This window comes from Sarcophilus harrisii, chromosome 1 (genome assembly GCF_902635505.1).
Source record: "Sarcophilus harrisii chromosome 1, mSarHar1.11, whole genome shotgun sequence".
NCBI lineage: Eukaryota > Metazoa > Chordata > Mammalia > Dasyuromorphia > Dasyuridae > Sarcophilus > Sarcophilus harrisii.
Genome location: NC_045426.1, coordinates 191,314,652 through 191,341,656, shown reverse-complemented (window position 1 = coordinate 191,341,656; position 27,005 = coordinate 191,314,652). Strand labels below are relative to the sequence as shown.

Below are 27,005 nucleotides of genomic sequence, written 5' to 3'. Positions count from 1 at the left end.
ATATTTTATTTCATATGTGTTATTGCTTAAAGAGGATAAACTAAATTACAATCACACTTAACTACTTTCTCAAGGAATCAGATATTCTAGATCAAATGAATTAAACTTGTAACCCATGAGCTACATTTTGCCTGCAAAATTCCCAAGTATGGCTGGAAAACAGATTAAAACATAAAAGGGGAAATGTTTAACAAAATAAATAAAATTACAACACAACATAAAGAATGGAAAGTGGATAGTTTCAAAGAAAACTTGGAAAATCTCAATAAATTGATGCAAAGCAAAGTGAGTAGAAGTAGAACATATTATACAATCACAATATCATTATTGGGGGGGAAGGGAGGAGTACTTTGAAAGATTTTTAGAATCTGATTGATGAAATGAGAAACCACATGTCCAGAAGGCAAAAGTTGTAACATACCACTCATCTCTTGCTAGAGAGGTGATACACCTAAAACTCAGGTGGAAACATCTATATATTTTCTAGCAAGGTCAATGTGGCAATTTGTTGTCTCGGACTTTAGGATTTTATTTTTTGTTTGTTGTTATTGTTCTTGTTTAATTGAGGAGAGGGAAAGGAAGGAAGAGATTATAAAGTCACATAAAATTTTTTAAAATGCATTTATTTATTTTTAAAAGAAAGGACTTCAGCCTCATTGTCCAAGAGATATTTTTCCACTGACATCACTGGGTCCATAAATCTTTTCTTAATCCAAGTCTTCTTCTCAAATAATTTTGACTATAGTTGAAAGAAAATAAATGAAATTTCCACGCACAAACTTTGCTCTTATTATTGTTTTCACTAGCTTGCTTGTCTATCTTAGTCTGGGTCTTTAGTTGGAAGCAATGGGCAGGGGAATGAATGTACATTTTACTCAGTAGTTTTTGTTGGAACAAGTAACATAGCTCAATACCATGCTTTACAGAGTTACAAATGCATGTGTTTAAAGCCAGCGTATCTTCTGCATGACTAGTCTATGGCAAAGTATTCTTTATAAAATGCTAACAAAAGAAAAGAAGAATTAGCTGGAAGGTTAAGTATATAGGTAGTACTGTTTTCACGGAGCAAAATAAAGTCATGCCATCGTTGATTTGGACTTTTTTGTTCTGTTGTGACAAACTCTTCATGACCCCATTTGGGAGTTTTTTGGTAAAGATACTAGAATAGTTTGCCATTTCCCTTCTCCAGCTCATTTTGCAGATAAGGAACCTGTGGCAAACAGGGTTAAGTGACTACCCAAAGTCACATAACTAGTAAGTGTCTGGAGTTGAACTTGAATTCAAGGAGATAAGTCTTCCTAACTAGGTTTCTATGCAATTCTATATATTATGATATCCAGCTGACCCTTATTTAAATAGATACATGGAGTAAACTTAAATAATTCTCCAGATTAAGCTTGACAACTAATTTGAGACATTTTCAAAATATAATATACTAGAAGCTTGGACTTATCACATGGTATATACTTATATAAACTGAATATTGAGGCTTTTTTAAAAAATTCACATAAGTGAACTATATTTAATACTTATCATGGCTTAATTTACTGGAGTTATAGCAGGTCCTATTAATCCTAATACTTTTATTACTTTCTTATATTTTAATATTTGTTAGATCTGTAATGTCATTCATGCACTTACTTCATGCAACAATGAAGATCACAAGTCATCCATACCTGCCCATCCTGTGCAACTTTTACCCAGATTCTTCTAGAAATTCAAGACAGCCAATCCAGCCAAGATGCTAAGGTTCTTTCTCTATTTCTCTTCAAACATCACAGAGGCATGTGGGGTTTCCACCAGTTATCCTCACCTTTGACTAGAAAACATGAATTTTAAATAGTAATAACAACAATCTTTTCCCTTTTGTGAATAAAAAACATATACTTTTAAGGTCTTTTCTATTCATATTCAGCAAACCTTTGTTATGCTTTGGGCATTAGGGATCCAAATAGAAAATGAAATAGTCCTTGCCTTCAAGGAATTTGCATTCTAGAAGGAAATATGTTACATATAAATCAAACATATATCATACAAAAAAGTAAAAACAAGATAATTTTAGGAAGGAATGATAATCATCATTGGGAAAAGCAAGAAAAATCTCCTCTAGAAGATAAGATGAGAAAAGGCCTTCTTTTTTCTCTAAACAGAATAATGTTCCAAATGGAAAGCACAGAACATTATTAATAGAGAGCAAATATTCAGGTTAGGCAGGGTGATAGTAACAGATTCTAGCTGCCTTTGATGAGTTTAAGTCACCAGACCATATGACTCATATCCCAATAATGGAAAAAATGGCAGGTATAATTGCTGAGTCCTTGAAAGCAATTTGTGAAAGATTATAGAAAGTCAAAAAAAATTACTTCAGGAGGAAAACAAATCTTTCCATTTTCAAAATAAGGAAGAGAATAAAGTTTGTAAACAATAGACAGTGAATCTGACTTGAATTCTCACAAAACTCTAGGACATATTATTAAAGAGATGATTAGTGATATTTAAAGAAGAGATGGTTATCATAAAGGACTAGCATAGGCTCAGTAATAACAGATTATGCCAGACTAAACTCATTCTCATTTTTTTTTTTGAAAAATTATTTAACTGGCATATCAAAGGACTGCTATAGGTAAGGATTGCTAAGGATCAGGAAAGACTTGATGTGATGGTGCTGCTATTATTAGAGCCAAATCCTAAAACGCAAGAGACTCTGTGAAATAAGGCAAGAAGGGAATATATTTGGCACCAGATATGTCCAGTGCAAACACTGGGAAGTTGAGGGGCTTGTATGAGGAACAGAGAGAAAGCTAGTTTAGTTAAAGCATAGAGCATGGAAAAAAGAATCATATATAATGAAGCTATAGAGAGATTGGGACCAGTTGTGAAGGGCTTTAAAAGCCAAATAGAGGAGTTTATTTTATCCTAGAGGAAGTGGGAAGTCATTAGAAATAATGTCGGAGAGTTGCATGGTCAGATTTGCACTTAAGAAAGATCACGTTTGGCAATGACATAGAAGGCAGCCTGGACTGGGAAGAAAACTGAGGCAGGAAGAGCATTTAGGAGGCCATTGCAGTAGTACAAGGGAGAGATGATGAGGTCCTAAATTAAGATGTTAGTGTTTGAGTAAAAGAGGGGGGTGAATGTGGGAGATGTAGAGAAACAAGAGGATCAACATTATGAAGACTATAAGCAACAGTATAAGTTTTTTGTTTTCTAGAAGCTTCAAAACTTTTTGGTTAAGTGTCAAGTGAGGGACACAGAGAGCAAACAATGTGGTATTTCAGAAAAGGGATAGGTCACTGTGGGATGGAATGGTCTCCAGGAAGGACTTGAGTAGTTGTCTTTTTTTTATTATTATTATTAAATAAATAATGTCGGGGCAACTAGGTGGTGCAGTGGAGAGAACATCAGCCCTGAAGTCAGGAGAACCTGAGTTCAAATCTAGTCTCAGATACTTAAAACTTCCTAGCTGTGTGACCCTGGACAAGTCACTTAACCCCAATTGCCTCACCAAAATAAATATGGAAAATAGATAAAGTCTTATTTTTATAGAATCACAGGATTTATACCTAAAAGAGACTTTATAGATGATCCATTCTAACTTACTTGCTTAATTCTTTTTGAAATGATTAAGCACTTATTAAGCACTTACTATTAATAGATAATGATAGAAGATTTTGATGCTAGCTTGATGTTTGTCATGTTGTAGATATAGATTTTTTGAGGAAGAAGTTGCTTGGGGGGGGGGAAATCTGATTCCCTAAGGTTATCTTATTATTGACCTAATATTTTCTAGCTTCTACTGAATTAAAATGGAACAGAACTTTCATTTGTATATAATTAGTATAAGCTCTAAGGCTACTTAGCCCAATTCCTACTCCCATTAATGAACTGTGTTCTCCAGAGTTTAGCTATATTGCCCCCTCTGGGTTATAATACCCTTCAGGGATCAGGAATAATAATCTAATGCAATTGGCTTAAACCCCCATTGTGTTCCCTCCACAGTTATCAGTTGAGAATCATTTAGTCATCTAATCTTAAGTAGTTTTAAGAAAGGATGCTAAGGTGGTATAGTTAAAAAATATTTCCCTAAAAGTATATATCACACATTTAGTAAATATAAAGACTAGGGGAAAGTATATCCCATTTATTTTATAAATGGGGAAAAAAGACCCAAGGAAGAAAAATAATTTGCCTAACTTCATCCCAATAACAACTGGCAATATCCATATTCTATAATTCTGAATCCAGTAATACATGGGAAGATAAAATAATTCAATGATAAGGTAACCAAATTAAGAGCATTACTAATTCATTACAAAGGAACTTTGAGAAAAAAAAAGAAACATTTTCTAAAAACTAAACTTATGCAGTATTCACTAATTTTTTTTTTTTTTTGCTGAGGCAATTGGGGTTAAGTGACTCGCCCAGGGTCACACAGCTAGGAAGTGTTTAAGTGTCTGAGTCCAGATTTGAACTCAGGTCCTCCTAATTTCAGGCTGGTATTCTATACACTGTACCACCTAGCTGCTCCTCACTATTTTTTTTAAAAATGAATTAACATTTCAACTGTTTTCTAGTTTTGTTATATTAGGCTTATAATTTTAACAATGCACATGAAAATCTCAAGAGCCCTGTATAAACCAACAACAACAACAACAACAACAACAACAACAAAAATCTTAGTATATTCAACATCATTAACAAATAATCTCATCTAATACAACAATTTAAGCTAAAGATAAAAAGGAAAGTAGTAAGGAGTTTTTCAACTATTAGGTCAATAGTATAATAATTTACCTAATTATTTTTATCAGGTTGAAATTTACAGTGCCATTTCTTTAGAATAACTGACCTACTTGTGAAATGATACTCAGTAAGAAATAAATATCATGTAACTTCATCAAGATTTTTAGCTGTAACAGTAGATTAATCACATCTATTTCAAATTAAGAAAAATCACAAAAATATCTCTAAAATACTTTTGAAAAATACTCAGACATTAGTAAATGTAATCTCTCTGACAAATGAAGATAGAATATAAATCCCTTGAGGCTTGTCTCTCATTAGTATTACTCAGGGGCAACAAATGGAAGAAAGAGAAATCCCTCCTATGGGTTCAAATAATCCACACCATTATTGTTTCATTGTCCTTAAATTATGCTATTTAAAAATAACTTGACACTATCAAAATAAAAAAAAATAAAATAAATAGTCATACACCCTTTAAAATATTCTCCAAAAAGAATGGTATTTAATGCTCTAGATTAGATTTTGGGCCACCTACACCTCTTGTTCAGGGCAAACTAAGTTAATTTTCATTGAGAGTGTAATACAATTTATATAGAGATTGATGACTGCTGATACTATTGGAATTTGAGGGAAAAGAGTCATAATCTCAATGTGAGGTTGTCTTCAAACAATGTAAAGTATAACCCACCTTTGCATTATCCCCAATTTTGATCCTCTAGAAATTGCGGTACTTTATGAATTGTATCTATATAACATCATTAAAGAATACACCTAGAGAAAAGATGGAGTTTTTTCTTAGGAAAAATCTAGGGTTTATTTGAAGCACTGTAAAATTTAATTTTTTATTTAAAATTTTTTCATATATCTTTTACTTTTATATTATTTCATTTCCAAGTCCATTTTCCCTTTTGTCTTACCCAGAAAGCCATTCTGTGTAGCAAAATCTTTTCAAAAGAAATGTATTCTGGCAAAAACCACCAACACATTGACTAAGTCTGACCATATTTGCAAGATTCTTCATTCATAATTTCCCATCTTCGCAAAGAGGGGAGGGAAATTCATTTTCTCATTTGTTCTTTGGAGACAAGTCTGGTCATTAAAATTACATAGGATTCAGATTTTGGAGATTGTTGTTCTTTCTATTTATATTGCTGTAGTCATCATACATATTGTTTTCTTGGTTGTACTTAGTTCATTTTAGCATCAATTCATATAAGCCTTCCCACACCTTTTTCTATTTTTTTATATTCATCATTTCATAATAACATTTAATTACATTTACATATTACAACTTGCTTAGCCATTTCCAAATTGGTATAATCTACCTTCTTACCACTTCTTTGGTATTTGCAGCACCAAACTGATGCTATAAATATTTTTTATGTATAGGAGGTCTTTCTCCCTTTGACTTCCTTGGGATATGTCCAGTAATTGAATCTTTGGCCAAAGGGTTTGGATATTCAAATAATGACTTTCCAGAATGGTTAGATCAATTCACAACTCCAATAACAACCTTTTAATTTTTAATAATATTCTATCACATTCATGAATTATAATTTGTACAGTCATTCCCCAACTTATAGGTAAATATTTTCTTTCTAGACTTTTGTAACTACACAGAAAAAACATTGCATGATTTTTAAAAAGAACTTTTTGTCTTTGACACTTATCTATTAATAACTGCAATATCCCTCATTGCCACCAAATCCTCAACTCAAGTCAACCATATTCTATGTGCTAACTTGTGGTTATTCAAAGCTCTCCATCTCCCACCTTTTACCCACTGAAAACAGTACTGTCCTCTCCATACCTCTTTCTCTCCCATCAAAAATTACCATGACTTCAGTGTGGTTGACCTTAGCTGGGTGATTTAATTGAAGTAGCTCATACTAAAGTATGGAGTCACTCAAGTTTAATCTTACAAGGGAAGATTTATGTTTAAAAGTAGAGTTTGTTAACTGGTATAACATGTGAGGTAACTATTTATTAGTTGGAGGAACTTTTGAGGTCCTTGTCTAGCCAATACAGGCATTCCCACCAAAAAAGGTAAACAACTTTTCACTAGTGGGTTGTTAGATGTGTGGGCTTCTGAAGCAACTCACTTACTGGATAGAGAACTGGACTGAATTCAATTCTTGCCTTAGATACTTATTAGTGCCTAGAACAAATCATCTAATCTCTTTCAACCAGAGTTTCCCGATCTAAAAATTGAAAAAATAATGGGATTATCCTCTAGGGTTATAGTGAGGATCAAACGAGTACTTAAGAATAATATTTTAGTAACTTAAAATGTAATATGTAATACTTATGATGATGATGATGATGATGATCTCTGCTGAGACTAAATTAAAGATCTAGGAGTATTTGATTTCAAGACATTCCTCTCCCATTAAAAAAAAAAATTAAAACTACATGTTTATCTCTAAATTAGTCAAACAAAAGCAACTAGAAGTGATAAAGTGAATTAAATGAATGAATGTCTCTTAAAAAATAGTGACAAGTGGGCCTTTCCCACCCCTGTGAGTTGTTTGAACAGAGAAGGACCAATGAGAAAAAAAGCTGTCTGTCCATCTATCAGTACCAAGATTGTTTGCTTTTTAAGAGCAATCCAAAAAACAAAGGACTTCAATAAGAGATACTCTTATCATTAGTTCTATCTCAATAAATCACTGCAATGGCAAGATGACAAGAACCCAATCTCCTGTGCTTCTCCCCTACAATATTGCTTTTATCTTTACTACTCCATAAAAAGTTTGATGAGAATCCAATCCCCCCTTACCCAATAGTAAATAATAATAACCATTACCATCCTCCCACCTTACAGTTGTCCATTATTTCATGGATTACAAAGGTGGGTAGATAGAATAAATAGATAAAATATATGAATTACAATATATAATTTTATATGTAATCAATATATAAAAATAAATATATATTAATGTCAATATATTCATCTATATTTTTCTGTAAAAATAAATCATATATAAATGTATATATAACGTATAGATATAAGCATGTATGTATACTTTAGGATCTCAAGTTGAATCTCAATTCTCTGACCCAGACTGGGGAGGTGGGCAGAAGAAGGCAGTGGGAAGAAAGGAGAAAGAACAAAATGTGGAAAGAACATAGCTAAACTTTGGTCCATAAAACTCCTCTAAATTGATTTAGAAAGTGCACCTGACTCACTCCTGATAGAGAATTCCAGAAAAAGTTACGAGTCCATTGCCTACCCAGGTCTGTACAGAAGACAATCAAGACTTGACACTAGAGATGACTAGATCTGAGCAGGACTCTAGGTCTAACTTAGGGAGAGGATATGCACTAGGGAAAGAAGAGGTCCCAAACTCACTTGGGGACACACCCCCAATCAATGCTAGGAAATTATAATGTATCCAGATACCAATTGACAGTTTTCTTGTCCAGTACTCAGTTCTGTCCAGGGCAGCCTGAAAAGAAGACCTGCTTGTGGAAATTGTGGGGCAGGAATAAGGAAGGATAGTGTTCCCAGTAGACAGGAACTGTACACTAAAATTCAAAAGCAAGCAGCAATGCTTTGGCTCAGACTCCAGGAGCACAGCAGGATCTCAATTATAGCCTCTAACAAACAAATATCAAATATTAAAGGTTCCTAGCCCATCTTGAGAAATTCTAGAATACAACACTCAATAATCCAAGAAAGCAGCAAAAAGATCAGCCATGACTTTCCCTCCCAAAATATGGCAGCCCTAATATCAAAAACAAAGTGAGGATGTAGACTGGAAGATTGAACAAAAAAGAAGAATCTTGCCATAAGGACCTATTATATTGTCAGAGATACTCAAGACACAAACACAGAAGAAAAAAATGACTCCAAAATATACAGAAGCAAAGCCTTTGAGGAAAACCCTGATTGAGCAAAAATAAATAGAATTCCTGGAAGACAGGAGGCAAGAATTTTTAGAAGTTTTTTTGCAAAATCTTTTTATAAATAAATAAAATAGCTTGAGGAATAAAGGGGGGATAAGATTTATATAAGAATGAATTGGAAAGGGAATTAACGGAACAGCACAAGAGGTATAAAATGTTGCTGAAGCAAAAAAACTTTCTGAAAATTAGAATGATCCAAAGAGATGCCAATTATTCCTTAAGACAACAAAATCAAAAGGATGAAAAATAGAAGAAAATATTAGTTATCTAGTAGCAGAAACAATTTACTTGCAGAACAGATTAAGGAGGGAAAAAATTAAGAACCTTTGGACTGAGTGCCATAGCAAACAAACAAACAAAAAGCCTAGACTTTCTATTTCAAAAAATCTTAAAAGAAAACTCCCCAAGAAAACTGGGAAAAAATCTTTGCATCCAAAGGTTCTGATAAAGGCCTCATTTCTAAAATATATAGAGAACTGACTCAAATTTATAAGAATACAAGCCATTTTTCAACTGATAAATGATCAAAGGATAGGAACAGACAGTTTTCAGAAGAAGAAATTAAAACCATTTTGAATGATATAAAAAAATTCTAAATTATTATTGATTAAAGAAATGCAAATTAAGATAACACTAAAGTACCCCTTTATCACTTCTCAAATTGACTAAGATGACAGGAAAAGATAATTTCGAATATTGGAGAGGATGTTGGAAAACTAGGACACTAATACATTATTGGTGGAATTGTGAATGGATCTAATCATTCTGGAGAGCAATTTGGAACTATGCCCAAAGGGCTTTCAAACTGTGCATACCCTTCGATATATCTGTGTCTCTACTGGGCCCAAAGAGATCATAAAAAAGGGAAAAGGACCTACAAAAATGTTTGTAGGAGCCATCAGTTGGGAAATGGCTAAATAATGTATAGTATATGAATGTTATAAATGTTATTGTTCTATAAGAAATGATCAACAGGATGATTCTAGAGAGGCCTGGAAAGACATGAACTGATACTAAGTAAACCCAGTAGAACCAGGAGATTATCATACACAGCAACAAGAGGATTATATGATGATCAATTCTGATGGATTTGGCTCTTTTCAACAAGAAGGTGATTCAGGCCAATTCTAATAGGCTTGTGATGGAGAGAGCCATCTGTACCCAGAGAGAGGACTATAGGAAGTGAATGTGAACCACAACACAGTTTTTTCACCTTTCTTGTTGTTGTTTCCTTGCATTTTGTTTTCTTTCACATTTTTTTCCTTTTTGATCTAATTTTTTATGCAGCACTATAAATGTGAAAATATATATAGAACAATTATACATGTTTAACATATATTAGATTGCTTGCTATCTAGGGAAGAGGGCAAGGGAAGGATAGAAGAAAAATTTGGAACACCAAGTTTTGCAAGGGTGAATATTGAAATCTATCTTTCCATATATTTTGAAAATAAAAGGCAATTATTTTTACAAATATATTTGAAATTTTAAAAAGAAGAAAGAAAAAAACCTATCCAGATCTCTTAAAACCTGCAGACAGAGTAGAATTAAAAAAGAATTCACTGGTCACCTCCTGAAAGAAAACACAAAATATAAACTTCAAGAACAGCATAGACAAAATCTAGAGCTTCTAGATCAAAGGAAAAAAATGCTGCAAGCAGCCAAAAAGAAAGTATTTAAGTACTGAGGAGACACACACAGGATCACCTATGATTTAGCAGCCACCAATTACTGTAAAAAAAACAAAGAGCTTAGGAGAGACTTACATGAACTGATGCTGAGTGAAATGAGCAGGACCAGGAGATCATTATATACTTCAACAACAATACTATATGCTGATCAATTCTGATGGACATGGCCATCTCTAGCAATGAGATGAACCAAATCAGTTCCAATAGAGCAGTAACGAATTGGACCAGCTACACCCAGCGAAAGAACTCTGGGAGATGACTAGGAACCATTACATAGAATTCCCAATCCCTATATTTTTGTCTGCCTGCATTTGATTTCCTTCACAGGCTAATAGTACACTATTTCAAAGTCCAATTCTTTTTGTACAGCAAAATAACTGTTTGGATATGTACACTTATATTGTATTTAATTTATACTTTAACATATTTAACATGTTTTGGTCAACCTGCTATCTGGGGGAGGGGGTGGGCAGAAGGAGGGGAAAAATTGGAACAAAAGGTTTGGCAATTGTCAATGCTGTAAAATTATCCATGTATATAACTTGTAAATAAAAAGGTATATAAAAAACAACAACAAAGAGCTTAAAATAAAATGTTCCACAATCAATTAATAAACATTTATTAAGACAGGCAGTGTCCTAAGTGCTGAAGATACAAAAAAAGGAAAGACAGCCCCTGCTCTGAAGGAACTTACAATCTAATTGGACACAGACTTAACATGAGATATTTAGGAAATCATCAACAGTGGGAAGACATTAAAATTAAAGAGGAACTTGGTAAAGGCTTCCTGTAGAAGGTAAAGATTTTAATTAAGACTTAAAGCAATTCAGGGAGGTCAGTAGTCAAATCAGGGGAGGAGAAACTTTCTAAGTATGAGGGATAGTCAGAGAAAATTCCTAGAGGTAAAAGATGGAATGTCTTGTTTGCAAATAGTCAGAAGGCCGCATCACTGGAAGGAAGAGTACATGGTAAGGAATAAGATGTGGAAGTAGCCTGGAAATATATATATAGGTTATAATAAGGTTATAAAGGACTTTTAATGCCAACCAGAGCAAATTGTGTTTGATACTGAGGATAAGAAATCACTAAAGTTTACTGAGTGGGGGCCTGGGGTATGTGAGACATGATCAAATCTGCACTTTAAGAAATTCAGAGGTGACAGCATCGCAGGAGACTAGAGGGCATTTTGACAACAAATTGGATATTTGAGGGGAAAGGAAAGAAAATTGAAAAACCAGGAAGATGATATTCCCCTCTCTACAATAATAGGGAAAGTAGGATTGGGAGAGGGAGTCTGGGGAAAAGAAAATGAGTTCTGTTTCAAATCTATTGAATTTAAGATGTTTACCCAATATCCTAGGGACAGCTAGGTAACACGAGTATAGAGAGGGGTCTAGAATCAGGAAGACTCATCTTTCTGAGTTCAAATCTGACCTCAGACACATAATAGCTGTGTGATCATGAGCAAGCCACTATTTGCCTCAGATCCTCATCTGAGTTAGAGAAGGAAATGGCAAACCACTTCAGTGTCTCTACCAAGAAAACCTCAAGTTGGGTCACCAAGTGACTGAAATAACTGAACAATAACAACACCCCCTTGAGGGCTGGGACCATGTTATTTTTTTTTTTTCATTTTGGAGAAGGAAATGGCAAACCACTCCAATATGTTTGCCAAGAAAACCTCAAATAGGGTCACAAAAATTCGAACATGACTGAAACAAATGACCAACAACAATTCAACATCCAATTTAAGATGTATAAAAGGCAGTTAGAAATATGAGATTGAAGGTTAGCAGAAAGATTAGGGAAGGATAGGTAGTTTTGAGAATCATCAGTATATGAGTGAAGTCAGCAGAACTAAGAGAACATCGTACATAGTAACAATAAGATTATGTAATGATCAATTGTGATGGATTTGACTCTTCTCAACAATGCAGCAATTCAAGGCAATTCCAATAAACTTGAGATGAAAAATGCCAACTGCAATCAAAGAGCTATGGAGACTGAATGTGGATTGAAGCATAATATTTTCACCTTTTTGTTTGTTGTTATTTTTTTCCCCTTTTGGTCTGATTTTTCTTGCACAACATGACAAATATGGAAATATGTTTTAAACGATTGTATGTATTTAACCTATTTAATCTAGATTGCTTGCTGTCTTGAAGACGGGGGAAATAAGAAAGGAAGGGAGAAAAAATTCAGAATGCAAAGTTTTACAAAACTGATGTATTTGGAAAAATAAATTACTATTGAAAAAAAAGAGAATTATTAACATAGAGATGATCATTGAATCTGTGGGAGCCAATGAGATCACCAAGTAAAATAGTATGAGGGAGAAGAGAAGCCCTGATTGGCATCCTGAGGGATACCTACAGTGAGAGGGAGAGATCTGAAAAAGAATCCAGCAAAGAAAATAGAAGGAAGGGTCAGATAAGTAAGATAAGAATAAGGACAAAATAGTGTCCCCAAAACCTAGACAGAACAGAATATCAAGGAGGTGAGAAGATTGAAGAGAGATTAAGAAGAATGAGAATTAAGAAAAGGACATTAGATTTGGCAAGTAAGAAATTATTAGTTCCTTTGGAGAGAGCAGTTTCAGTGAAATAATAAGGTCAGAAGCTGGATTGTAAGGGGCTAAGAAGAGAGAGTCACGGATTGTGGATGGTCTTTTCAAGTATAGCAACAAAGGACAAAAGAAATATAAGGTGATAGTGAGGATGGGAAGCTCAAGTAAGGTTTTGCTTTTTTTTTTTTTCAGAATGCGGGATATAGGGTCATGTTTGTGGGTAGTAGGAAATGATCAATAGACAAAAAATCATCATGTATTAGAGGAGGAAATAATGGCAGAAGGCATTAGGAAGCAAGAAAGAGGAGGGAAGGGGGAATTCAGAATGAATGGTCTCAATTTTTTCTGTAAAATATGAAGCAAGTTTCTCAGCTGAGAGAGTAGTGTAGGGAGTATCTGGGAAAGTTTGAGAAGGGATGAAAAGGTTTAAAAGAACAAACGTGACGAGTCAGATAACAGGTTGATAAGAGAGGAATATCAAGACAATGATACAGAAAAGAATCATTTGCCCAACAAAACTGAATTGTTACAGAGGGGGAAAATGGACCTTTAATGAAAAAAAAAATTCTAAGAATTCCAAAAGAGAAGACCACATTGTGGTGGAGAAACTTTGAAGTTCAATCTTATGAATTAAGTGGAAACATAAGAAGGTAAACATGAATGAACAATAATAAAGGATTAAACAAGGATAGCTTGATTATATAAATTATGGGAAGATGATACATGTCCCCTTAAAGTCCTGTCATATCAAGGATCATATACAAAAATAATCTCACATAATTAAGGCATATAAGTAGATATTTGTAGACAAGATAGGCATTATTATTTTCGTTTCAGAGATAAAGAAATGAAGATATTAAGTTGACTTGCTCAAGATCAAACATTAAGTTGATTTGCTCAAAATGGAAAGAAAACTCAAACCCAGGTCACTCACTCAAATTCTGTTGTTTTTGCTATTCAATATATGTATCCACAAACCAAAGGGGAATTTTTCATGCATTCAGAAATTACTTTTGAAAATGTTTCATTTTCAGTCTTACCCATCAATTAAACAATCACCAAATATTTATTAAGCCCCTATTTATGTGCCAGGCCCTCTGGTAGATGCAGAGATTAAATCATCCCTACACAGGAGAAGCTTACAACTTATTTGGGACAGGGGGAGAGGGGAGATATAGTTCCATGTCTATAGCTATAAATCTATTTATACAGAGATATATAAAATACATATGAAGTTAAAAAGGGAGGAAGGGAGGGTTCTGAGATATTAGCAGTCAGTAACATTAACAAAGATTTTGTGTAGGTGGAGCTTGAGCCAAACTTGAAAGAAACTGGGGATTCTAAATGGTAGGGATGACAAAAAAGTTCATGTCAGGCACATGGGACAATTAAGACAAAGGCATGGAGATGAGAGATGAAATATCAGGTGTGAGAAGGAAAGATGGCCAATTTGTTGGGTTGGCTTCATGTTCTTGAAAAGAAGTGATGTGTAGTAAGGTTGGAAAGGTTGAATAGGACCAGATCATGATGGGGTCAGAGTTATTTATATTTGATCCTAAACATAATAGGGAGTCATTGGTTTATTGACATATGTACTTTAAGAAAAATGAGGAAATTTGTAGCAAAAAAAAAAGTTAGAAAGCTGTTATAGTAATCTAAAGGAAAAATGATGTAGTTTAAACTCATACATAAATAGCAATACTGCTAGCTATTCTTTGGATCATAATATCACATAACTTGATAGAACACAGAACCTGGAGTTCAAATTTAGTCTCACATTTGCCAACTATCTGATTCTGGGCAAATCACTCAATCTCTCTTTGCTTCTGTTTTCTCACCTACAAAATGGAATAATAATAATAATGCTACTTCCCAGATTTGTTGTGAGAATTAAATGAAATAATAATTGTAGAGTGTTTAGCACAGTGTGTGGCACAAAGTAAGTGCTTTATTGTTTTTGTTGTATTTCCTCCTTTTTTCAGAAAGGATTCATGACATCATGGGGGATGTCTTAAATCACAAGTGAATTGGATTTAAGTGAGATAGAGTTGAACAAAATCATCAGCCCCTCTCTCTCTCTCTCTCTCTCTCTCTCTCTCTCAGTGTCATCAAAGCCCAATAGTGGGACATAAGTCAGAACAACTTGTGTTTGTTGTCTGGGCAATGGCCCAGGATGCAGTAGATGGCCTGGGCATCTTCTATGTCCATCTGCCAAGATGTGTGTGGCTGCTGTACATGCTATAGCTTCTTGGAGCCACAGGTGAGAGTTGAGTACCAGGTGGATACCAAAGGCTCAGCAAGCCCTCATAACAAAGGTACTAGTCCTTCCTAAACACTTCATACAGTCCAAGTACTATATAAATGGTAGCTATATATTTACACATATGTCTGCACTTCTAGAAAAAAATCTCTAAATTCTACACTTATTTATTTTTTGTGTCACATTATACTTCTGAATGCATGTACTATGATTTCTTCATACATTTTTTTCCAATATATCTAGAAGTCACTGCAATATGGACATCCAACAAAATTAAAACTCTTGAAAATAAATCCTTGCAACTAGATTTCTTCAGTTTACAGAACACAAGTCAATTAATGGATATAGATATTAACCTAATAATTTTATATGAAATCATTTTTCACCTTAATTTCTTATATATTCCTTAAAAGTGCTCTCCATTTCATTTTTTTTAAATACTCATTTGAAATATGCTACAAAAATTACTATTTTCCTTCTAAACATATTTCTAATACTCAAATATTAATATATCATCTATATTGGATTAATTCCCTGGGAAATGTTCTAATATTCTAAGCAGGAAATTACCTTAGGTTTTTATCAGAAAAAAATCTAGACATATCATTGTTTAAGTTTCCAACTATTTTAAGTCATACACATTTCTATTCTTGCATTCTCCAAAATATAGCTTAGCAGCCATATGTGGCACAGTAAGGATTTCTGATGGCATTCTCCTTCTTGGCCGGGTCTCTGCTTTCCACAGTGCAACGTTGGTATAAAATTATGAAAATGGCTACCGAAGAAAAAAATGAAAGAGAAATTGACAAGGCATTATAAAATATTGATTATAATATTATTTTACAGACTGCCTAAGAATAGACTTGCTACAATGTACAAGTAGTTAAATGAAAATTAAATACATTTTATGTAATTGTAACATCCCTGAACTCTTGCAAATGCCCAAGTACCTTTGCTGGTATATAAGTTCCTTAACATTCTGAATCACTGAAAGTCAGCCCATTCTCTTAAGCTAGGGAGAAAATACATTAAAAGCAATGAGTTGTAAGGAAAGAAAAAGGATGGCTTAATCTATTTACTTGTAGTTTTAAAAGTAAGAGATGGTGTAATGTCATCTGAAAAGCTATCCCACTTTACTATTCCTTCCAATACATAATGAGAATGACTATTAATCTCCTTTTGGGCTAAAATTATGTTTTGTTCACCTCTGCATTCTTTATAGCATCAAGCATAACATGTAAGATATTGTAGATATTGAATAAATATTTGATGACATAATTATTCCTTTAGAATTACTTTTGGTAAAGTTATACATTTTTATATACTTGACTTTACTTATATGTATATTTTCTTCCATCAAAACAGATTGAAACCCTGCTATAACTTGATAAGCTGTCTTTGAGAGTAACCAAGAAATCCATGAGCCTGAAACCATTCTGATGATAGACCTCTCCAACCTTCACTAGATTAGTTCTCAGATAACAGACATGGACCATTGCTGAGTTGGTATTTGGAGATTTTCCAACCAATTTCTACCAATAGTACCCGTCAGAGCTTAAACTCCACTGACACAGATTTCAAGAATTCAGGGTCACATCACTTTGGGGATGATTAAGCAAAGCGTGGTATATAAATGTCATACAATATTACCTTGCTGCTGCTATGATTTGACAAAAATAAAGAATTCAGAGAAACATGGGAACACTTCAGTGAATCAATGCAGAGGGAAAGCAACCTGAGCCAGCAAAATAACATATACAATGATCACAACAAAGTAAATGAAAATAATAAGATCAAAACTGAATGAAGGGCAATTTTAATGACCAATTTAATCCTGAAAAACCATTTCCTTTCATTGTCAAAACAGAGAGATTATGAGGTTCCTTATCCTTTCAGATGTAGTCAACATGGGAGTTGCTTGGTTCTGCTGATGTATTTTTATCTTTTCCTCTTTTAATCTTTGTTACATGGAAAGGCTCATCAAGTGGCAAGAGGTGAGGTGAAGGAGATATAGAAATGAATGTGATATAAAAATAAAAGATGAAATAATTTTTTAAAATATCTAGATTAGTAATCGTAACACCAACCACCACCACCACGACAACAACAATAAAAGAAACTAGATTCACCTCTATACAATGATAAGATATCAGAGAAGGACATGAGAGGAAAGCTTTATAATTTTATATTCATTAAGTGCTATTATCCAACTTAAAGAAGGAAGGAAAAAAAGGTTCTAAAAGAAAACTCAACAACTTGGAACTATGTCCAAAGGGCTATCAAAATGTGCATACTCTCTGATCCAGCAGTGTTTCTATTGGGTTTATATCCCAAAAAGATCTTAAAGGAAGGAAATGAACCCACAGGTGCAAAAATGTTTGTGGCAGCCTGTAATGTTCGGGCTAGCTTTCTGGAGGATCTCGGCACCAGATTTGATCTTAGTAGAGGAGTGCAGGAGGCAGGAGAGCCACCAAAAGGATGGTAAAAAATGGAATGTCCCATTTCCAGTCCTTCTCAGCCCTTAAATACTCTATTATAATTACATCATTATAGCATACTGAGTATGTGTGAACTAGAGAACCGTTACATCACCATACTAAGTACAAAGTATATACGTGAACTAGAGAACCATTATCTCATCAGTTCCACTGAGTTAAGTTATACTTGTATCAAGTATACTTCTCCAGAGTTCTGGCCCTCTATGGCAGTCCTTTTTGTAGTGGCAAGAAACTGGAAACTGAATGGCTGCCCATCACTTGAGAAATGGTTGAATAAGTTATGTTACATGAATGTTATGGAATATTATTGTTCTGCCTCCTATCAGCAGGATGATTTCAGAGAAGCCTGGAGAGACTTACATGAACTGATGCTAAGCGAAGTGAGCAGAATTCACTTTAACAACAATACTATATGATGATCAATTCTGATAGACGTGGCTCTCTTCAACAATGATATGATTCAAACCACTTCCAATTATTCAGTGATGAAGAGAGCAATATACACCCAAAGAGAAGACTGTGAGAACTGACTGTGGATCACAATATAGCATTTTCACCTTTTTTGTTGTTTTTTGTTTGCATTTTATTTTCTTTCTCATTTTTTCCCTTTTTGATCTGATTTTTCTTATGCAGCATGATCACTGTGGAAATATGTATGCATATATTGGATTTAACATATATAGGATTACTTGCCATCTAGGGGAAAGGGTAAGGGGAAGGGGGGAAAATTTTGGAAGACAAGGTTTTGCAAGAGTCAATGTTAAAAAATTTTCCATGCATATGTTTTGAAAATAAAAAGCTTTAATAAAAAAAAAAAGAAAGCTCAAGAAATAACATATTAAGATAATAAAATTGAATAGGTAATAGTAATAGCTAGCAGTTATATAATGCTTTAAGATTTTCAAAGTACTTTACAAAATTACTTCATTATAACCTCACAAAAATCCTTGGAAGGAAGTGCTACTACTATCCCCATTTCACAAATGGGAAAACTGAGGTTTTAGAGAAGTAAAGTGACATTACCGGGGTGACACAGCCAGTAAATGACTAAGGTCAAATTTGAACTCAGGTCTTCCTGCTTCAGAGTCAGAAAATCTGAATTCATCTTCTGACTGACATTTATTTCATGTGTAAACTTGGACAAGTCCATTAACTTCTCTGGGCCTCAGTTTTCTCATTTTTTAAATAAAGAGGAAGAAAGACCTCTAAGGTCCTTTTTATCTATGAACTTAAATCATTTAACCTCTTATCTGCTTTCCCCCACCCAACAAGTTATGGAACAGAGACCAATACACCCCACTATGAGCAACTTGAGAACTAGAACAGGGGTGTTGGTGGTGGTGATGGTGGTAGTGGAGGTGGTGATGGTAGAGATGAATTTTTTGCTTTTCCTGGTATTCTGGAAGCTTAGCACAGTACCTAGTACAGAGCTCATCAGAAAACAATTTCCTCATAGGAAACTATCCATATCAATGAAATCATAGGATCTAGTGAGAGGGAAAAGAGGCAGAATATTGGTCTGAGATGAGAAAGAGATGAAATCTCCATAGTGTGTCAGGTATAATGAGAACATTCTCTGTGCTTCTTTAATACTTTATCCTTCAATCAGGAATTGGCATTTAATCCATGATATGAGAAACAAAAGTTCAAAGGACACTGTTAAAATCACCATGGTCTGTTCACAGGGCAAACCAGTATCACAACAGATTACATATAATGGAAGCATATTGGGCAGTTAATTGAGGAACATAGCATCAAAACCACTTTTAAAACCTCTTAAAAATATCTGACAATTATGTGATGACAATAAATCCAAAGGACAAGATTTAAAGTTTGTGATGCCAAAAAAGAAAAGAAAATTGCAGGTTATTATGCCAATTAGGACTTTTAAAATGTGTTTTTTTTTCTTAAAACTTGGATATTGAGCTATTGTGGGACTATCATTTTCAAATGTTTTGTCCAAAAAACGAGGCCAGAATATGTACAGAAGGATTTCCTGTGGTTTAGGACCAGTTTAGGACATAATCTGCTGATCTTAATGAGCAGTACACAAAGTGTCAAATAATAAAAACTGTCCTATACCACATTTTCTCTTAACATATCTATAAAATAATCTAGTCTCTTTAGACAATTTTCCCTTTTCTTCCTCATGGGTATCATTGTGTGTGTTAACAGAATTTTGTTCTTGAGAGATTATTTCCTCTGCAGAATTTTAGGTCATAGTATAGTATCTTTCCCTGAATTCTCTGAAAAAAAATTAGAAATTCATGGTCAATCTCTGAGTACATATGGCTTTCCTCTATGAAAGATGATTGTGGTCAGCTTCCTCCCAAGGTTCTAGTTATTTTTACTTCAGCATCAGGTCCAGAATAAAAGCTTCCCTTTTTGCTTGTGACTTAAATAGGGTCGGAGAAGACAGCTTTAGAGTGGACAAGGATCATTCATAAAGAATATCAATCCACTCATGGATAGAGAAAGATTTTATCAGCTAGATAAATAATCCATTCATTCACTTTAAAAATGTCTATTTTATAAATACTGATATAACATTTGCTATGGCAGCCACCCAATGGGCAGCAAGTGCCTGGATTTTTTTTCCCTCCATTGCAGATTCTGTATTTGAAGGAGTCAGAGACCCAGAAGCATGCAGCTGAATAACCGGTGTATGAGGGGAAGGAAAGGAGGAGAGGGAAAGAAAGGCAAGCTGTCAGTGTCATGCTAAGTCAACAGTTATTGACACTTTTAAAAGGGCATAGACAGAATTTTGCATCTCTCCCTTCCTTCTTCTTGCTTTTGTTCTTCTTCTGGTGTTCAATGTCACTGATTGCTATGAAAGATAAAATCTTTCATTACCTGGCCTCTTCCTACCTTTCCAGTCTACTTACAGTTTGTTCTTCTCCACACATTCTAAGATCCTGACACTGCCTTCTTACTGTTTGTACACCTCCCAACTCCAAGTATTTTCATTGACTATTTCCCATGACTGGAACATTCCTTTCCTCATTTCTACTTCCTAACTTTCCTGACTTCTTTCAAACCTCATCTTAAATTCTACCTTCTGCAAGCCATCTTTCCCAATCCTTTTTAATCTTAATGCCTTCCATCTAATTATCACCAACTTATCCTGTAAGGCATTTGTTTGTTTATAGTTGTTTCTTGTTTTGCCTACCTAGTTACTCTAAGAGTTTCTTAAAAGTAGAGATTTTTTCCCCTTTTTTTTGTATTCTCAGGGGTTAGCACAGTGCCTAACACATAGTAGATACTTAATATGCTAGTTGACTAACTGGTATTCCTAAGAATAAGGATGTAAAACTTGAAGATACAGACCAGCCTGTATTGAATTCCCTAAGGCTATATTGCTAGGGCTAGTACCTAAAGCATCCGAATAGCAAATTCACCTAGCTGCTAGTTAAGAAATGAATACTCTCAACAAGTGTACAAAGCACTTATGTAATTCCTGATCCTGCACCCCACACTCTGGGGTTAAAAATTTGGCAGAAAATTGTAGGGCAACAGTCTTGAGATAGCTGGAACATGGTGAAATCATTTTCCATCAGCTCAGTAATTTTGATACTAGGGGTCAAGTCAAGTCAATATGCATTTATTAAGTAAATACTATTTCCCACAGACTATTCCAAGTGCTGGGGAATACAGGAATTATTGGAAGTACTTCCCAAAATGATCTTTGGGTGTATCAGTCTCCCTTTTCCCTGTGAGAACAAAGTGACAAGGTACAAAAGAGAATAGTAGAAAATGAAAATTCAAACTATCACTAGAAGTAATTGGAGCTCCCCTACTGACTCAGATTTTAATGCTTTACATCTCTAGATTTCATTCTACAAGGCATAGTTAAGTCTCCACAAAAGCATTGAAAAGTTTTAATTGATTGAACAGTCTTCTCATCTGGTCAAGGTAATTAATCAGAGAATTCCCTGTATACTCTTAACTATGAAATAATTATTTAAATGAGTGATCAGTCAAAAAGCATTTATAAAAATGCATAGTATATGGCAAGCAGTATGTTGGTCCATGAGGATACAAATTTTAAAAATGAGATGAGTCTCCACTACACACTACACACACAGATTGGCTAGGATGACAAGAAAAGATAATGATGAATGATGGAGGGGATGTGGGAAAACTGGGACACTGATACATTGTTGGTGGAACTGTGAACGGATCCAGCCATTCTGGAGAGCAATTTGGAACTATGCTTAAAAAGTTATCAAACTGTGCATATACTGGGTTTATATCCCAAAAAGATATTAAAGAAGGGAAAGAGATAAATATATGCAAAAGCGTTTGTGGCAGCCCTTTTTGTAGTGGCAAGAAACTGAAAATTGAATAAATGCCCATCAAGTGGAGAATGGCTGAATAAGTTATAGTATATTAATGTTATGGAATATTATTGTTCTGTAAGAAATGACCAGGAGGAGGATTTCAGAAAGTCCTGGAGAGATTTATATGAACTGATTATGAGTAAAATGAGCAAAACCAGGAAATCATTATATACTTCAACAACAATACTATATGATAATGAATTCTGATGGACATGGGTTTCTTCAATAATAAGATGATTTAAACCAGTTCCAATTATTCAGTAATGAAGAGAACCAGTACATCCAGAGAGAGAACTGTGGGAAATTAGTGTGGACCACAACATAGCATTTCCACTCCTTCTGTTATTGTCCGCTTCCATTTTTGTTTTCCTTCTCAGGTTATGTTTACTTTATTTCTATATCCGATTTTTCTTGTACAGCAAGATAACTGTATAAATATGTATACATATGTTGCATGTAACATATACTTTAACATTTAACATGTATTGGTTTACCTGCCATCAAGTGGAGGGAATTGGGGGAATGAGGGGAAAAGTTGGAACAGAAGATTTTGCAAGGGTCAATGATGAAAAATCACCCATGCATATGTCTTGTAAATAAAAAGCTATAATAATTAAAAAAAAAAAGATGGTCTCTACCTCGAGGAACTTATATTTTAATAGCTATATATGCATTCTGATTCCAACCTATCTTTCCAGGATTATGATTTATTTCCCTTTATATCCTTTATGAGACAACCAAACTGATCTGTTTGTGGATTCTCATACATCTCTTTACTTTTGTACAAACTATCCCTCATGCCTGAAATGTATCCCTCTTCATGTCTGCATCTTAAATTACCTACTTTTCTTCAAAATTTAGCTCAAACATGTTTTTGAAAGAGGACAGCAGAGAGAGTGAAGCTGAGCAGCAGATGTTTTACAATGTTTACCATTGTCACTAATTCTGTGCCAAGTAAAGTACTATATATAGATGAGCGTAGTTTGAGCATAGATGAGTTCTTGCCCGTAGGCAAATCTTTTTCTCTATGGTCATGTGATTAGGGCTTACTGAAATATAGCAAGATCAGGGAAAAAAAAACCCGAATTTTTTATAGGAAAGACCTCAAGAGAATTTTGCCATAAAAAGCAAAATTGGTCAATTGGGAAAGGTGGTACAAAAGCTCACTGAGGAAAATAATTCATTAAAAAACAGAATTGAACAAATGGAAGATAATGACTTTATGAGAAATCAAGATACAATAAAGCAAAACAAAAAATAGGAAAAAAGTGAAACATCTCATTGGGAAAACAAGTGACTTGGAAAATAGATCCTGGAGAGTAAAAATTATTAGTGTACCTGAAAGTCATGATCAAAAAATCATCTTTCAAGATATTATCAAGGAAAACTGTCCTGATATTCTAGAACCAGAGGGAAAAATAAAAATTGAAAGAATCTACCAATCACCTCCTGAAAGAAATCTCAAAATAAAACCTCCCAGGAATATTATAGCCAAAATTCCAGAACTCCCAAGTCAACGTGAAAATATTGCAAGCATCCAGAAAGAAACAATTCAAGTAAAGTGAAACCGTAGTCAGGATAACACAAGATCTAGCAGCTTCTACATTAAAGAACCAAAGGTCTTGGAATATGATATACCAGAGAGCAATGGAGCAAGGATTGTAACCAAGAATCACCTACCCAGAAAAACTGAGTATAATCCTTTAGAGAAAAAGAAAAAAAAGAAACTGACGATTTTCAAACATTTGTGATGAAAATATCAGAGCTGAATGGAAAATCTGATTTTCAAATACAGGACTTTAGAGAAACATAAAGAGGTAATCAGGAAAGTGATATCATAAGGGATTTAATAAGGTTTATCTATTTGCATCCCTACATGGAAGGATGATACTTGTAACTCATTAGAACATTCTCATTATTATGGCAGTTAGAAGGAATATATATAGACAGAGGACATGGTGTGAGTTAAATTTGAAGGGATAACATCTTTTTAAAAATTGATGAAATTAAGGGGCAAGAGAAAATTGTACTAGGAGAAAGAGAAAGTAAAAGGTGAAATGGTGAAAACTATCTGCCATTTAAAAAGGGGGGCAGGAAAAAGCTTTTACAATAGAGGGGAAGAAGAAGAAGATGGGGGGGGGTGATTGAACTTTACTCTTATCAGAATTGGCTCAAATGGGAATTAACATACAAACTCAATAGGGGTATAGAAATTTATCTTATCCTACAAAGAAAATAGGAGGGGATTGGGATGGTAGGAAGGTGAAAAAAGAGACGCCATATTAGAAGAGAGAGTAGTCAGTAATAAAACACTTTTGAAGAAGTACAGGGGAAGAAGAGAATGAATGAGGGAAAATACAATTAGTTCTCTATGTATTTGAGATATGGGGACTTTTATCAGAGAAACTATAAAATTCTTCCACTCCCTCCCCTCCCCTCCAATTCTTCTGATTTCCTTCTAATCTTGGTTAAGAGTGGTTTTGTTTACACATAACTTTTTAAATTCAATGTAATCAAAATTATATAATTTATATCTCACAATGCTCTGTTTCATGTTTATTCATCTCCTATCCATAAATCTTATAGATAATATGTTCCATGCTCTAATTTACTTATGATATCTACCTTTATGTCTAGGTTATATTTCCATTTTGACCTTATCTTAGTAAATAATATAAGATATTAATCTAATATCTTATAACGAATTTCTATCAGACTGTTTTCCAGTTTTCCCAACAATTTTAAACAAATGCTGAATTTTTGTCTCAAAAGTTTAAACTTTTATGAAACACAAAGTTACTATATTTTACTACTGTATATTATATATATTCTCAGCTCCACTGATCTACCCTTTTATTTCTTAGCCAGTACCTGATAGTTTTAATAATTACCAGTTTTAATATCTGATACTATTAGATCTCCCTCCTTTCTATTTTCCCCTGTTAATTCATTTTATATTCTCTGTTGGAATCTTTACAAACTGTTAAGCCATTAGATTTGATAGAGACAATAATTATCTAATTTAGCATGGTTCAATATGATTGATTTGATCCTATGAGGAGATGTTACGGGCCAGAACTTGAAACAAGGTACTAAATAAAACTGATAGACAACAATACTCATTTAGTATGAGATATCTGAATTCACACCTCCCTTGAAGTTCTTAGAGCCAGAGAGCACTCTGGGAGATAACCCATAATCCCATTCTCTCAGAGGAGGAGTTAACCTTTGGGAGATCATATATAGAGAGGAAACTCTTAGAGCTTGGAGAGTCTTACTTCAGAACATTGACTGGGGTTGGAGAGCAGCACTCTAGGAAGCAAGCCCACAAGTCCTCTCTGAGGCAAGAGAGATTCATTTTCATCTTCTACCTTGGTGCTGGCTGGAGGCTGAAGAAAGCAGAGGCAGGAGCAAAGGACAAAGCTGCAAGAGCTCTTAGAACCAAGGAGAGAGAGCAGAGGTAGAAGCAAGGGACAAGCTGCAAGAGCTCTTGGAACCAAGCAGAGAGATAGGCCTCTGAGCTAATCAGGCTATATTGAAGGACACAATAAAAGATCTGAACTTTTATCAGTTGGCTGCGATTTTGGGTGATTATTTACTTGTAACTGAAACTAAAGCTGCCTCCAGAAAACCTCCCCAAGAAACCCTCTCCCCCAGAGAGAACCATTTATATTATAAAGAAGAAAGAACACCAACAATTCTCGACTTTTTGTTCTTCCAAATTAAAATTGTTATTATTTTTTCTAGTTCAATAAAATAATTTTTTGGAAATTTAATTGGGACAGTACTTACAGGAAAGACCTCAAGAGAATAAGTAGATTAATTATATACTTCAACAACAATACTAAACGATGACCAGTTCTGATGGACCTGGCCATCCTCAGCAACGAGATCAACCAAATCATTTCCAATGGAGCAGTAATGAACTGAACCAGCTACGCCCAGAGAAAGAACTCTGGGAGATGACTAAAAACCATTACATTGAATTCCCAATCCCTATATTTATGCCCACATGCATTTTTGATTTCCTTCACAAGCAAATTGTACAATATTTCAGAGTCTGATTCTTTTCATACAGAAAAATAACATTTTGGTCATGTATACTTATTGTGTATCTAATTTATATTTTAATGTACTTAACATCTACTGGTCATCCTGCCATCTGGGGGAGGGGGTGGGGGGTAAGAGGTGAAAAATTGGAACAAGAGGTTTGGCAATTGTTAATGCTGTAAAGTTACCCATGTATATATCCTGTAAATAAAAGGCTATTAAAAAAAAGAGAGAGAGAGAGAATAAGTAGATTAATTTAAGTAGAATTGTCATTTTTATTATATTGGCTTGACCTACCATGAACAATGAATATTTCTCAAATTATTTAAATTTGACTATTTGTATAAAGTGTTTCATAATTATATTAATATAGTCTCTGGGTTTATCTTGGCAGGTATACTTTTAGGTAGTTTATATTGTTTATGCTTATTTTAAATTATATAGTTTCTTCTCTCTCTTTGTAGGACTTCGTTGGTAAAATGTAGAAATGCTAAAAACAAAAAACAAAAACAGTACATAGAATTCCCAATCCCTCTATTTTTGTCTGCCTGCATTTTTAGTTCAAAGTCCGATTCTTTTTGTACAGCAAAATAACTGTATGGGCATATATACATATATTGTATTTAACCTATACTTTAACATATTTAACCTGTATTGGTCAACCCGCCATCTGAGGGAGGAGGTGGGGGGGAAGGAGGGAAGAAATTGGAACAAAAGATTTTGCTATTGTCAATGCTGAAAAATTACCCATGCATATATCTTGTAAATAAAAAGCTATAATAAAAATAATTTTAAAAAAAATTTAGAAATGCTAATGATTTGTGTGGGTTTATTTTATACCTTGCTACTCTGCTAGAATTATTGTTTTAAGTAACTTGTTGTTGTTGAATCTCTAGGATTTTTTAAGTACACCATAATATCATATCTCAAAGAGAAATAGTTTTA

The 27,005-nt window shown here is 34.1% G+C and overlaps 1 long non-coding RNA gene across 3 annotated transcripts in view; it reads right to left on the bottom strand.

Moving 5' to 3' along the window:
• Positions 1-624: 624 nt before the first annotated feature.
• The window catches only part of LOC116423470, a 68,252-nt gene continuing 41,871 nt past the window's right edge, over positions 625-27,005 (bottom strand). For all 3 annotated transcript variants that reach the window (XR_004234085.1, XR_004234087.1, XR_004234086.1), the window contains exons 3-4: positions 1,677-1,819; positions 625-739 (exon numbers count right to left, since the gene is read on the bottom strand). This is a non-coding gene — a long non-coding RNA (uncharacterized LOC116423470). The remainder of the gene's footprint in view (positions 740-1,676; positions 1,820-27,005) is intronic.